Source organism: Pteropus medius, unplaced genomic scaffold (assembly GCF_902729225.1).
Source record: "Pteropus medius unplaced genomic scaffold, Ma_sr-lr_union100, whole genome shotgun sequence".
In the NCBI taxonomy this organism is placed as follows: Eukaryota; Metazoa; Chordata; class Mammalia; order Chiroptera; family Pteropodidae; genus Pteropus; species Pteropus medius.
The window spans coordinates 34,606,961-34,620,877 of NW_024355205.1; the positions used below are offsets into that span (position 1 = coordinate 34,606,961).

Genomic DNA, 13,917 nt, shown 5'->3' on the forward strand with positions numbered 1-13,917 from the left:
CGCGTGCAGGACAGGCGCCGCCGCCGGGCCACCTCGAGCGGCCTCTCGGGCCCCGGCATCCGGGGGAAGGACTGCTGCTTGTTCTTCCCTGGGACCCCGGCTTTGGGAGGGGCGGCTGCGGCGACGACCTGAGCCCCAAGGGTGCAGCTTAGTCGGTGGGCGCCGCCGCGCTGCCCGGCCTCCGGGAGATGGGAGTGCAGAGCTTGACCGGCCGGCCTCTGGGGGTCGCCACCGGGGCCCTTCACGCCTCCTTCCCGTCCCCGTCTGCCTCTGACGAGTCTGTCGCTGTACGGTCCCGCTTCCCAACTTTTCATCGCTGAGCCATCTTTAGCGTGGATGCCTGGAGTCACCCGTCCCAGGGAGGCGGGTGCCCGCTGTGGCGCATTTGCCAGGTTCTCCCTCCGGGGCGAGGCCCTGCGCCCTCGTGTGGCCCGGGGCCAGCAGCCACAGCGGACCCGGGAGCTGGCTGCATAGACGCAGACCCCTGAGGCCGGAGCCTGTGTTGCGCACCACGCCCAGGCGACGCGTGGGCGCCTGGAAACTTGACAAGCTGTGGCAGACGGCGGCGGGAGGGCCACCTCGGGGCGGTGAGCAGGGCTGTGGGGTCCACGGCCTGGGGAACTGACCGCGGGGCCGGGGGTGGGGGGGGAGCAATGGGGCCTTCCTCCGGGAGAGGGTCCTGCGACCTCAGAGAGCACCTGGCCAGGTAGGCAAGGTGGGCGCTCCGCCCCTGAGGGCAGGCCCTGCCCATCACTCACCTTCGTGCCCCCAAAACCAGCCCGAACCGGGCCCCGGTACATCACTGTGGACTGAAACACGGATGCGGACAGACGATCCCAGTGCCCTGTGGGTGGGCCGCAGAGCGGGGTGCCAGGGGCTGTGGATGGGTGTTCCTGGGGCTGCGCCCCGGACAGCCTGGCCTGCGGGGTGGGGGTGAGGGGGGTCAGAGGAATGAGGAAAACTAGGAGCCTCGCTGAATAGAGTTCTGCCGGGCAGCTTCGCCCACCTGAGGACACTGGCCACGTCTGGGGACACTTTTGATTGTCACGACAGGGGCAGGGGTGCTACGGGCATCTAGAGAGCATAGGCCAGTGGGGCTGGAAAACACCTACAACACGCAGGGGGACCCCCACACAGGAGCCCGGATGTCCGCGGTCCCGGGCTGAGGACCAGCGAGGAGCAGAGGGGCTCCGCCCGAATCGTCGGGGATGTCTGGTCTCCAGGCGGCTCTGCACCCCCCGTGACCCCGCCATCCCCCGCCCTGGGGCCTGAGACATTAGCAGTCGTGACCACAGTTCTGGTCACTTGATTCTCCTGGCCAGGCCGATGCCTGCGCGTGGGCGTCTGACTGTCCAGTGGCAGGAATCCCTACTCGGCTAGAGTCCCTCTCCTCAGGTGCCAGGGTGCCGCTAGCGCCCGCTGCCTCGCTGGCCCTGGGCTGTTGCTTGGGACTGCAGGACCCACCCCTCCTGCTGCGACGGGGCAGCCTGGGGTGGGGTGGGGGGCGAGGCACAGAGCGGCAGGGAGGACTGGAAAACACGGCTCTGGTGACAATGGCTTTTCCACAGCAGCCACTCTGTGCTGGGAGGGCAGCTCCTGCCCACCCCGGCCCTGCAGCGTGCTGGGTACATGCGGCCTCCTGTGACCCACCCAGAGAGCAGTCGGCCAAGAGAGCGTGTCTGCAGTCCCCTGGGGGACGACGATGGAAACAACCTCAAACAGCCCTGCTTTGCTCAACAGGACCGAATCCTGGGGTTTGCAAAATACCGGTGCCCTGTCCTCTCTTCTCCCGTCCCTTCCTTTTTCCCTCCTCCCCTTTTGTAGTTTGTACTAAAAATTCATTCTTTGTCTTTCACATGGTTTTATCTCCATTAGGCTGTTTTCCATAACATTTTTTTCCTTAGTCAATTTCTCTAGAATTTATAGTTAATCTTATTTTCATTTGACTATTGTAAGCTCCATGAGATCAGAAACTGTGTCTCTCCATCCATCCATCCACTCATCTGTCTACCCACCCACCTGCCCACCTACTCATCAACCCATTCACCTCTTCACCCATCCATTAATTCACCTAGCCATCCAACAATCCATCCATTTATTTATCTGTCCATCCATCTACTCATCAGCAAAGATTGGGAGTGCCTGCTTTCAGCCCAGCCCGTAGGTCTAACTCTCACAGAGATATTCTTCAAGTGGAAGCTAGAGAGTCACAATGCAGAGCATTAAATGCAGTTTGAATGGTATGTACAAAGTCCTATGCTATGGGACCAGAGAGAAGCTGCTGGTTAACTTGGCGTATAGACAGGAAGATTGCAAAGAGAAGGGGGCTTATCGGGGAAGCTGTTGAAGACCTGGGGGTCGGTGAATGATGTGGTCAGCGCTGTGTTTTGGATAAACGCCTCTGAGAGCAGGAAGAGGAGGCTGGGCACGCTGGCTTCTCCACAGCGAAATGGGGTGTTCCTCTCTGTGTTTTACGATTCTCTAGGAGGTTTAGAAACCCTTGTTTTGGGGTCATGGGCTTGTCGCACAATTCCCGGTAACACCCAGAACGTCTCCTTCATCGGCGGCGGTGCTCGGCCGGGGCACTGCTAACTGTGCCAGCGACGTGAGCAACCACAACGGTGAGTTTCTAGGGGTGCGGGTGGGCAGGGCAGATATCGTGCTCGGTGGCACCATCTGTGCCAGCTTCCCAAATCGTTGACTGCTGTCAAGGGCACAGCCACTTTCGTCCTTGAGTTGGGCTGTTTCCCAGACGTATGCTTCCCATGGCCCTCTGGTATGCTTCACTGACACTCCCCCGCCCCCTGCCACCCCAAATGCCAAATTTCTGAGACTGCCAACATTCAAGGTACTCACTGCCTGAGCCACAGAACAGCGGGCCAGCCCACTTGGGGATGCATGTGGCTGCCAACGGAACCTAGGAGGGTCCATACTGTGATGGTTAATTGTATGTGTTGACTTGGGGGTGCCATGGGGGTGCCCAGATGTTCAGTTAAACATTATCCTGGGTGTGTCTGTGAGGGTGTTTGGATGAGGTTAATATGTGACCTGGTGGACTGAGTATGCACAGCAGGTCGCCCTCCCCAGTGGGTGAGCCTCGTCCAATCCGTCGAAGGCCTGAGGAGAACAGAAAGGTGGAGTAAGAGAGAACTTGCTCGCCTGTCTCACTGTCCTTGACATTGGTTTTCTGCCTTGGGATCGGACTGACTGGAACTTTACACCAGCTCTCCTGGGTCTCTAGCATGCCAACTGCAGATCTGGGGCCTCTTGGCCCCATAACCGTACGAGCCAATCCTTAGAATAAATCTCCAGCTCCCTCTCCATCCACCCCCTCTGTGGGTCTCTGCCTCTCTCTCTGCCTCTCTCTCTGCCTCTCTCATCTCTCTGCTTAATTCTCTTTCTCTTAGGAGCACATACCGCTTAGAACCCTGCGGCTGCCATCTTCACGACCTTTCATGAAGCGTCTTCTGTGGGACCTCACTGCTCACCGGAGGGTCCATTCTCCTGCGAAGCCGCGCTCACAGCCGCTGGCCCATCCCGTGTGTCTGCAGAGGGTGCTCTCAAGGGCACTGGGCCGACGGTCATGCTGGTTGTGGAGGGAGCGACGATCCTTGGAGCTGACCACACGATCGCTAACTAATCCAGAGCAATCTGCCCCTTAGATATCTAGGAGTGAAGAGCTTAGGTCCCCATGGGCCCAGTCAGAAAAAAACAATGCCACGGGCCAAATTTCCTCTCGGTCTCTTTAACTCTCTAGAGGTCGAGAGTTCTTAACCCTTACTTTCCCAGGCTTTTCTCATTTGTTGCCAGAAACTTGGAAGTCTCATATTAGGGGCGGGAACCCCCAAAGGTGTCGGCAGGGGTACTGCGATCTGATGAAGGATGATCCAGACATTGCCAGATGGCTATCGGAGAACGCGCCACGCTTCTCTGATTGGGCCCATCCCCCCGTCTTCGGTGGGTAATTCTTGTGTTGCTTTCAGTCTGACCGGAGAGCGACAGGTGCCGACTGGCGAATTTAGCACAGGATCCCGCATGTCCTGAGCCAGAGAGAGCGATGAGGTGCTCCTGCCAGGTGCACACACGCTCCCGTCGGCTCCGCCGTGGTCCGCGCCTGGAGGACTCGCGTCCTCAGGAGCGTCCGCATGGAGCTGGCGTCGTCCTGCCTCGTTTCACTCCGGCGGGGGGGAAGCAGGAGCAGGGTTTCCCCACCTCGCTGTTCATTAAACGTTCCCTCTGTAAATGTGGACGTGGCCACGCGCTAGTGACGTCAGTCGATGAGAACAATGAGGGGAAAAGGGAAAGAGGACGTGACCGAGATGGAGTGTTCCGGAAGGTCCAGGCTCTGGGCAGCCACCACGGCCTGCTGAGGACACCGGCCATGGAGCTCCTGCAGCATCTGAGGCCGAGGTGTGCGCCGGGCTTGGCTGGCCGCTGGGGGGACGGCTGGCCGCTGGGGGGACGGCTGGCCGCTGGGGGGACGGCCAGCTGCTGCTCCCTCTTCACCCAGGGAAGGCGGTCGGGCGAGTCCAAGCCCCGGGGCACTGGCCTTGCCTGCCACGGTTCTGCCCGTCATTCCCTCATTTCACGAATGTGATTTGCTTAGACGGTCTCTGAGGGGTGGCTTGGAGAGACGGCGTATTTGTCTCCTGTGGCTGCCACAAACGGGGTGGCTTCAAACAACATAGAGCGATTCTGTCATCCATCTGGGAGTGAGAGTCTGAACGAAGCTGTCGGCAGGGCCACGCTCCCCCTCCAAGCCCCGGGGGAGGAGCCTTTCTGCCTCTTCCAGCTTCCGGAGGCTCCAGACGTTCCCTGGCTTCCCTTTGTGTCTGCTCCTCCTCTGTCTCTTGTAAGGACTCTTGTCACAGGGGCCATCTGGGTCATCCAGGATGATCTCATCTCGAGACTTTTAATGACATCTACGAAGACCCTTTTCTCAATAAGGTCACACTCGGAGGTACTGGATGTGAACATATCTTTTGGGGGCCACCAGTTAACCCCCTACAGGTGGGTTGGTGTCCGAGCTGTGAACAGAATGGTCCTTTGTCATCTCAAGAACTACTGAAGAGTACTTCATGTCCGTGCAGCCTGCCGGGAAGGTGGTGTGAGCCGGTCGTCTCGAGCTCTGGAGTGACGGGGGGCAAGGGCAGGGCTGCTTCTGGAAGCCGCGGGAAGGATGGCCAGACCAACCCCCGCACCCCGAGCAACGACGCTCCCCCGCCCTTGCGTTCCTGAGCCGGGCCGGCCCCCTCCCCTACGGCTCCATCTCCCGTGTCCACCGAGGGAAGTTATTCCTGGAAAAGCAAGTCTTCTGAATCGCATCGTCCTCCTGATTTACATCATCGTTTCTTCAGCTGTGCACACCCAGGCGGCGGCGATCGGCTACAAAATATCCCCCCCAAATTCCCACGTCAGCACAAAGCAAGGCTGTAAGAAACATCGTCGCTGCAGAGCACGACGGGGCCAGGACTGCAGACGTGGGCTCCCCAGCGGAGAACCGGCTGTGGGTGCCCGCGCGATGCGGTGGTCCAGGAGCAGCCCCCCTCAGAGAGACGTTCGAGATCCTCACTTTTTAAAAAGCAGCGTTTGAAGAGAGCAGCTGTGAGTAAATCCTCCTTCGGGGATCCCTGAAATGATCGCCTTTTCCTCCCCGTCTTCTGCCTTCTTTCAGCCCATGGCTTCTCTGCGGTCTTATTAGCACATCAGCAGGTGCAGATAACACTTCCGGGGAGGAACCTCAGTGCACTGTCTCTTTAAGGGTCGGGATGATCTGTTTTCCCAACTCTGCTTGTTTTCCGGAAGAGGATGATGAAACTCAAAGCCTTTGGACCATGGCCAAGCGCAGGAGGCGAGGTGGGCAGAGCTCTGATGCTGAGCTGAGAGGGGCCAGGACAGGGAGGCCACCCCTCCCGCGGTGGGTTGGTGGCCTGGACCTGGAGGCAGGGCTCTGTGCCGCTGTTCCACAGGGACAGGAGCCATCGTTCAGCTCGGTGGGACACGCGAGCCGGTGGCTTGCAGCGCGACACCCCGCAGTGGCTGGAGGCGAGGCTGGGTGTGCCTCTCACCGATGGCCTGTGATGCAGGGTGACCGCGACTGCACGGCTGACCCACACACAGGAAGACCTTCTGCCTCATGCCTTCTCCGACAGCAAATGAACAGGTCTCCGGTCATGAATAAGAAATCACGACATTGTTTCGTTAGTTCGGCTGGGGCTGCCATAACGAGGCGCCACAGACTGGGCCCCTTAAACACTATCTCAGTCTGGAGGCTGGAATTCCGAGATCAAGGTGTTGGCGGTCGGCTTCTCTGGGCTTCTGGAGGTTCGCTGGCAACTTCGTGTTCCCTGGCTTGTGTGGTGTTCCCTGAGCCTGCGTCTGTGTCCAGATTTCCCCTTTTTATAAAGGCAGCAGTCATGTAGGACTAAAGGCCCACCCCACTCCAGCTCGACCTCATCTAACTAGTGACATCTGCAGGGACCCTATTCCCAAATCAGGCCACATTCTTAAGTACCAGGGGTCAGGGCTTCACCATATGAACTTTGGGGGACACAATCCAACAATCACAACTGTGAGAAGTCACGTTGGCAAAGGCAGCTTGGGGGAGCTTAGGCCGATATTTGAAACAGTTACCACAGCCTGATGATCAGGAGCATTTACTGACTCTTGTGGACGGTATTACAACAATCAGCTCCTCACTCAGAGCACAGTGCTAGCCGGCGCCCTGGCTGAGTCCAGCTGCAGCAAAGGTCTCTGTCGGGGAGTGAAGCTGTTGAAAGGACCATAATAAAGGACGATTCTGCAGGCAAAAGATGAAAAAAACTATACCGACGAAGCCATGAGACTAAGGACAGACTGTGAAGAATATTTGTAAAACACACGGCGGACGGAGGGCTAATTTCCTTTATATAAGATGAGACTTTCCAATAAAGAAAAGCTAAAAATCCATTAGGAAAATGGGCAAAGGGCAGGAAAAGAAACTCGGATGAAGTTTTGAAAGATGCTCCACTACACTCTGAGAGAGAGAAGCGATGCCCGCTTTTCACTTATCCTGCTGGCAAAGCTCAGTGAGTCGTTTATGCCCAGCGCGGGCGGACGTGTGTGCACGCGGGCACAGTCCCCTCGGGGGAGGCAGAGGGGGCGGACACTGTGAACCGGCACGACCCTGGGTAGGACACTTTTGCTGTGTCTTTAAAAGCAAAATATGTATATCCTCCTTTATCGCATTCATCTCACGTCTAAGAATCTGTCCTAAGGAAATCAAAGAGGTTCCTGGTCGTGCTGTTTGTAACGGAAAAATGGTAAGAAGCTATCTGCATATTCATCAGCAGAGCACTGGTTATGTAAGTGATTGTATAGCCATCACATAGACTTTTATTTTGCCGTTTAATGTGCTAATAAAGATTTGCAGTGTATATTGTGTTTAGTAAAAGCACTGACCGTGGGCGAATGTATGCTCTCATTTGTGTGACAAATATAAATGCGTGTTAATGCGTGTGGACGTGAGCTTGAAGAGTCTCAAGCATTTCTGCAAGGCACACGAGTGAGTGGTGGTTCCTCAAGAGAGGGTGGGAGGGGATGTGTTTTCATGATATGCTCTTTTACACTATCTGAATTTCTTAACATTAGCAAGCGTTGCTTTTAATGTAAAAACATCGAAATTGAAATTAAAGACATGAGGAACGAGAAATGGGTTCTTCTCTGGCCATCGAGAGGTTATGCTTGGGCTACTCTGAGGCGCTTTCCCTTAATACACAGTCGAGGTCAGTGGCCGGCAAAATTTAGTGGCTTTAGATGGAAGCAGATACAGGGAGGGTCATCACCCAAGTCGAACTGGCTGCGTAGGAGGGAGGTCAGGTGGCTGCCATCGGGGAGGGAAAGAACCACTACAATTTCAAGGATCTGCACTGGATCAGGTGCTTCTCATCTGTGACCTGCCCACGTGCCCTCTCTTGTTAGATGCTAACCAGGACACGAGTGTGGACACAGACCTATGCCTGTGACACAGACCTCAAGCTCCTGTGCACGTGGTGCCAGGACACAGACTTGATAGGTTGGAGAGGGGACAAGTGTGAAGATGAATGATGGGACGTGCGGGGTGGCCTGGGTGAAGCCAGCGTGCACGCCATTCCTAGAGGCCTGCAAGCTCAAGTTCCTAAGAAATACTGCGCCAAATAAAGGTCCCTTCTGAGGAAACTCAGGGCACAGTGACTCACGTGTGGTGTCATAGCCGGCTACTGCAGGAGGTCTGTCCTCCAGTCCATTCAGTCTTCTGCCTGCATGGACCCCTGGCCTCTAGGAGCCGGAAATCATGATGCTGCACACTCCGTCCAGAGAGCCTGCACCCAAGGGTCCCAGGAGGGCAGGGTGCCATGTGCGTCCTAGGGCACAGGGAGGCCCCTCAGGGCTGAGGGCGCCAGTCATGCACTCCAGTTAAAACAACGGCCCCGGGCCCTTAGTGTGCTTCAGTGCTGGCTTTAATTAAGGAAGCGTGACAGGAGTGTTCTATCTGGGGACACCCTGGGCTGGGAGAATTGGCTGTCGGAAGCCATGAGGGCTAGTGGGGCCCCGGCCAAGATCTCAGCAACAGGGGATCATATGCCACAGGGTGAATTTTCCAGATGACCAGGATTCCCCGCTCCCTTTAAATTGCAATCTAAATAAACCAACACTTCTCAGTTGTGGCTGGGATCTTTCTAAACGGTGGCAAACACTTCCCTGTCATTGCAAGCAGACCACACAGTGTAACCGAGGTGTGTTTTTCATGTCTCTGTGCCTTCTAGCTGCATCTTCAAATATTATTCTGTCCTTGATGCAGACCTGACCTCAGGAGATCAAAAGGTGGGTGATCATTAACTTCTCTCAGGAATGGTTCCAGACAGCTATGCACCCCCACCCCACCCCCCTTACGTTATAGCTCTGGGCTTTTCCTGCGGAGATTTTAATGAGCCAGCATTAAGCAAACCTGCCTTCTGCCTTCATCTGCTGCTTCTGCTCTTCTCTGGCCTGAGAATCCAGTCAACCGGCCGCCTTAGGATTTCTTATTAGAAAAGAAAGAAAAGGCTTCTCTTATCTTCGAACGAATCTTAGTTCTTGGGCTGAAACGCGTGACGTTTAATGAATGAACATGTCTCTTTGGGGGTTGCACCCCTCCCCTCATTTCTGGGTTCTTAGTTGTCTTTTGTAATCTAGATGGATCGAGTTGCCAGATAAACAAGTACCAGGTGATTAAAAAGTTTCTTTTTTCTACTTATAGTATTTTCAATGATTCTGGAGGGTCTAAAATGTTTTTGTTTGTTGAGTCCCGCCACACAAGGTGAAAGGCATCCCTCCTGTCGGACCTGTTTCAAGAATAAAACACCTGAGAGAAAGAGAGACTTCTCCAATCTTTAGTTTAGCCGATTTTTTGGTAAGACTTGGTAGACAGGCATTTTCTTCCCTTGTAAAGATAAATTTAGAGCCAAAGCTTGCCGACACATTTGAAATATATGTGATGGGATTCCCAGCTCATCTGGTTGAGAGTCACCCTGAGACAGAACCGCCAGCTAATAAGGAGGATGAGTGCTTTTTCTAACTTGACATTTTTAGAAGTTTAAAGCATCTGTCACTTTACAGGTGAGTAGAACCTCGAAGCACTAGAGATATACCAGTATTTTAGAAGCAACCCCTCGTCCCCACCTCAATTGTTTACTACATTTCAGATTCTTTGCTAGGCTCCTTTATATCATTTCATTTAATAATAATCGAAACCAAGCTGGGCAGGTTCTGCATCCTTTCTCTTCAGTTAAAGAAACTGGGGTCCAGGTGAGCCAGATGTCTCTCGGTCAAGGACACGGCTAGTGAGCAGGGGGGTCAAGGTGTGTGAGCATCTTCTGGTCACAAGTCCAGGCTTTCGCTGGTGGCCTGCACACTCATTTCTCAGCCTAATGGATGTTGTGACATCACCCACTGCTGGTGACAAAGACTCTCTTTGACCCAGTTTCAGTCAGGCTCCTCCAAACCCTCCTCCCAACTAGTTCTTGACCTTCTGTGTTTGTCTTTACACCCCAATTTTATCAAAAGTCTTGCTAAGTCAGTTTAACCAGAACCGCCCACTCTCGACACCTGATCACTATCAGCATCTGATTGGGTTCCTCGTCCTCCACCATCTCCAGGTGATGTCTGGTCATCTCAGCCCACCTTCGGCAGGGAGGTTTAGCCAGAATCCCCGAGCCTTGATGTTTCCTCTTAGTATTTTTTCATCTACTGACACCCTTCCCCACTTGGCTGTAAGTCCTGCCTGTCCATGCTGTATTTGTAAATGAGCCCAGCTCTATACTGAGGTCCCTTTCCTCCTAATGCAATAGTTCTTGGTTTAAATATACCTTTACTGTTTTAACTACTGCCGGGCTCTGCTTTCTGTTTAATGCTGGCAAGGCTTGTTCTACGATATTGAATTCTAACAGCCAAGGAGGAAGGGAAGAGGGTTGTGGGCGTCAGGTTAAGATACCTGAGATTATGCATTCATGAGACCTGTCTGCGCAGACACTTGGCTGGAAACCAGACTTGGATGCTTAGTACGTATTTTCTCTTAGTCAGACTGTCTTAGAAAAGGTAAAGGTATCTAATAGTCACACTGACATTATGGGTGTCAACGCTGGCTAAAATATCAGATCCAAAAAGAGCATAATAGAGGTCAAATGGAGAAATTTCTACAAATATACTGAACTAACATACCTCAATTGTAGTGCAGACATCGTTAAATACACGGATTATAAATACACGTGGACGTGCGCGTGCGCGCTGCATGTGTATTATGTCCATATGTGTATGTACGTGTACGAGATGTAATGCTTATGTCTGTATATATTTTCTTGAAAGGGTGACGAAAGTGCAGGAGGCAGTGAGAAGTCCCATTGGCGGACATTTCAGGATCTATAGCTTTTAAAAACGATCCCTTTTGGGTGGGCAGAGTCCTAGTCATAAAGAAACGGTGCTCACCGTCCTGTGTCACGTACGATCTTGATGGATTTTCAGAATCATCACCAATGTTAAAAGCTCTGCAGGCTGATAAAGGAGAAGGACGGCAAGGAGAATCGGTGGGCGAAGCGTGTCTTCCGTTGCTCCTCACTTTCCCTTCAAACGGGGTTCGCTTTGTCTTTCTCTTTCCTTTTAAGGGCGTCAGTGTTCTCGTGCTGGTTTTTTGTTTTCGAATCCTCTCAAGGATTTGAAAGCCAGCTTGGATTTCTCAGCGTGTGACTTACCTACCCATGTATCCAGCCACGGTCTCTAGTTCTTAGTACATCGTAGGCACTCGATAGATGTGCCTCGCTCCCTCCCTCTCTTCCTCTTTCTTAAAAGTTAACGATCTATTCGTAAGACAGAGAAGATAGTTACCACTGAGAGTCAGAACAAATGACACGTCAGCCCGGCTGTTCGAACCTCGCGTCTGACTGTGGAAGACAAGGCTCAGCCTCTCGCGCATCTGATGATGCTGGGCGGGGGCTGACGAAAGGCGCTGCGTGGGCTGAAGCCCCTCTGCCCACACCGTTCACTTCCGTCACAGAGGCATCTCTCAATCCTTTTTCCTCAAAGATGGACGTGTGCTTGGCTTGCAACTGAAAAGGAATCTGATGGCCAAGACACCAGCTTCGTCTCCACCGATGGCCCATGCTCTATATTCTTAGACAACTTAATTTTGGATTAGCACCTTGGGAAGAGGCAAGACACCTACCGCAGCCAACGAGAGACTGTCCTTACGAAAGGTTTATAAGGACAGTCTCTAGAAGGGATACCGTATTTCTCCTCAACATAGCGTTACTCGACTAGAATGACCTTTAATCGACATGTTGTAAGTCACTTTAAAATATCCACATAGGTGAAAAAATTACCCATGACTATCATTTTTATGTCATCATTATGAACTGTTTATTCTATGTTCAGAGGTTCATTCTTTTCCATTTAATTTTTTTGATCGTCGAGGCTTTCCACTCGCGACGTGTACCATGAATCCTGTTTAAATTTGTAAAAGTTCAAGTATCCTCTGCCAGAGGACTTTTAACAAAGTGTCTTTCTGCGTTGAAATAACGAGGCGCCCTGTGGGATGAGTGTCTGACCTCGGCAGCTGTCTGGCAGTGGACACGCATCTTTGCCTTTGGGACCGGTGTCAGTGGGACAAGAGGCCTTCGCTGCGGGAGTCTCAGGAAACCTCAAGGCTTTTGAATTTGCCAGAGGCCTCAGAGTATTTTCCTGAATTCTCAGGACAGCACCACGGTTACCTAGAATGGCATCTGGCCCAGTTAACAGCCTGTGGCTGCGGTGCACAAACATGAGTTTAAAAATAATCCCAGAATCCCTTCCTTCTCCAAAGCGAAATGGATCACAAGCATGCACAGATCAGAGTAACACGTTCACGGGCAAAGCCTCAGGTTGCTTTTCAACTTCAAGCCAGGCACACTTCCACCTTTGAGGAAGAAAGATGGAGACGGAGAATTGTGTAGTGGTTGGAAGTGAGGCTTCCTGGCCGGATGGGGGCAGGGAGGGCGCAAATCACGCTCTCTAATGTTACCTTTCCGACGCTTTGTCTTCAACCTGGGTGACGAGTTGGGCCACCAAACTGGGTTCCGATCGCTTGCTTTGCTCGGCCGGTGTGGAGCTTGGTCGTTCTTATCGGAAGCTGGAGGGAGGCGACAGCTATTGGATGGGGCATCAGCTGAGCCTGACTACTGAGGAGTTCCAGGAGGGTGTCCTGTTCCATGCCTGAGTCACAATTCTGCCTCTGGCTGGAGCCGCCTTGACAAACAGCTTCAGCCCGCTGTGCTTGGCTGTTTTTGGCACAAGTCGAAACCCCATAGTGTCAGTGGGGTGTGCTGGAGGCCGCTTGGCAGGGGTGAGATCTGTGTTGATATTAGCACACCTGTGCTTACCTGGAAAGCACAGCTGTTAGAACCCATGGACCTCACAGCACCCATTAAATTAATCGTGGCAGTGACGTGAATGCCTTCACTGAATGAGTTTTGCTATCATCCACGACTCGGGGTCAAATACCTCTTTTGAGATGTTTCGCTGTATAATTAAAAAAAGATTTCTCCAACCTCAGTTGATTTCCCGTTTATTTCAAGCAGTTTTTGATGGAGTTGAGTTCTGACACACTTTGATCGCTCACTTGGGCATTCCGGCAATGGAATTCGATGTGCGTCCACCGCTGGAGATTAAAAAGAGATGAACGGCACCCCGTTTCCATTGAACTTTTGAGTTTCAATTTTCCTCTACCTCTGCTTTTAAGAAATAAATGCAATGCATTTTCCCCCTTTGCACACAGGGTTTGAATTGTGTTTAAAACTCATTGGTTTAAAGGACACAGAATAGCAGGTATAATATCCTCAGCTGTACCAACTCCAAGTCCCACACTTACTGGTTGTAAGAATAACGCCTCTGTCCCCAAGTCCAATTTTAGTAGAAGAATCTGGAAAATGCTGGCAATGCGGGGTCCAATAAGAAACGTCTCGATCGGACATAGCACATCCCCCCGGCTCCGGCGAGACTCTGAGCCCAGTGGGTGAGTCCTGCCCTCTCTCTGAAATACAGAGTTTGGACCTCAGCTTCAAAGCGAAACAGGAAGACAGGCGAGCACTTACAGTTCGCTTTCAAAGCGGACTGACAAGGTGACTTTCTCTAAGAAACAGATCTCCCACTGAGATCCGTGACTGCCCCTTAACGTGACAAGGACTGTCGATTCGGCCCAAATTTCTAAATCCCCTTCGCTCAAATGTAGTTACTTAGTTCAAGTTAGAATAAAAGGTCTGGATTAGATATGTTAAGTTTTACTCTTAATATAAATACCAAGAAGGGATAGTTCTTACATGAGTGTTGTAAATAACCAGGATGGAATGAGCCTGTAAGTGACCTTGGAACACGGTCTGAGGAAGGACTAGCTGC

The 13,917-nt window shown here is 52.8% G+C and overlaps 1 protein-coding gene and 1 long non-coding RNA gene across 2 annotated transcripts in view; one reads left to right on the forward strand and one right to left on the reverse strand.

The window, feature by feature from the left end:
- KCNJ6 (potassium inwardly rectifying channel subfamily J member 6) overlaps positions 1 to 13,917 on the reverse strand; it is a 137,893-nt gene that overhangs the window by 14,388 nt on the left and 109,588 nt on the right. The gene's annotated exons all lie outside the window — the stretch shown is intronic.
- On the forward strand, positions 1,666 to 4,071 carry LOC120598694 (uncharacterized). The gene is made up of 3 exons (XR_005651710.1): positions 1,666 to 2,240; positions 2,486 to 2,621; positions 3,408 to 4,071. It is a non-coding gene; the product is annotated as an uncharacterized LOC120598694 (long non-coding RNA).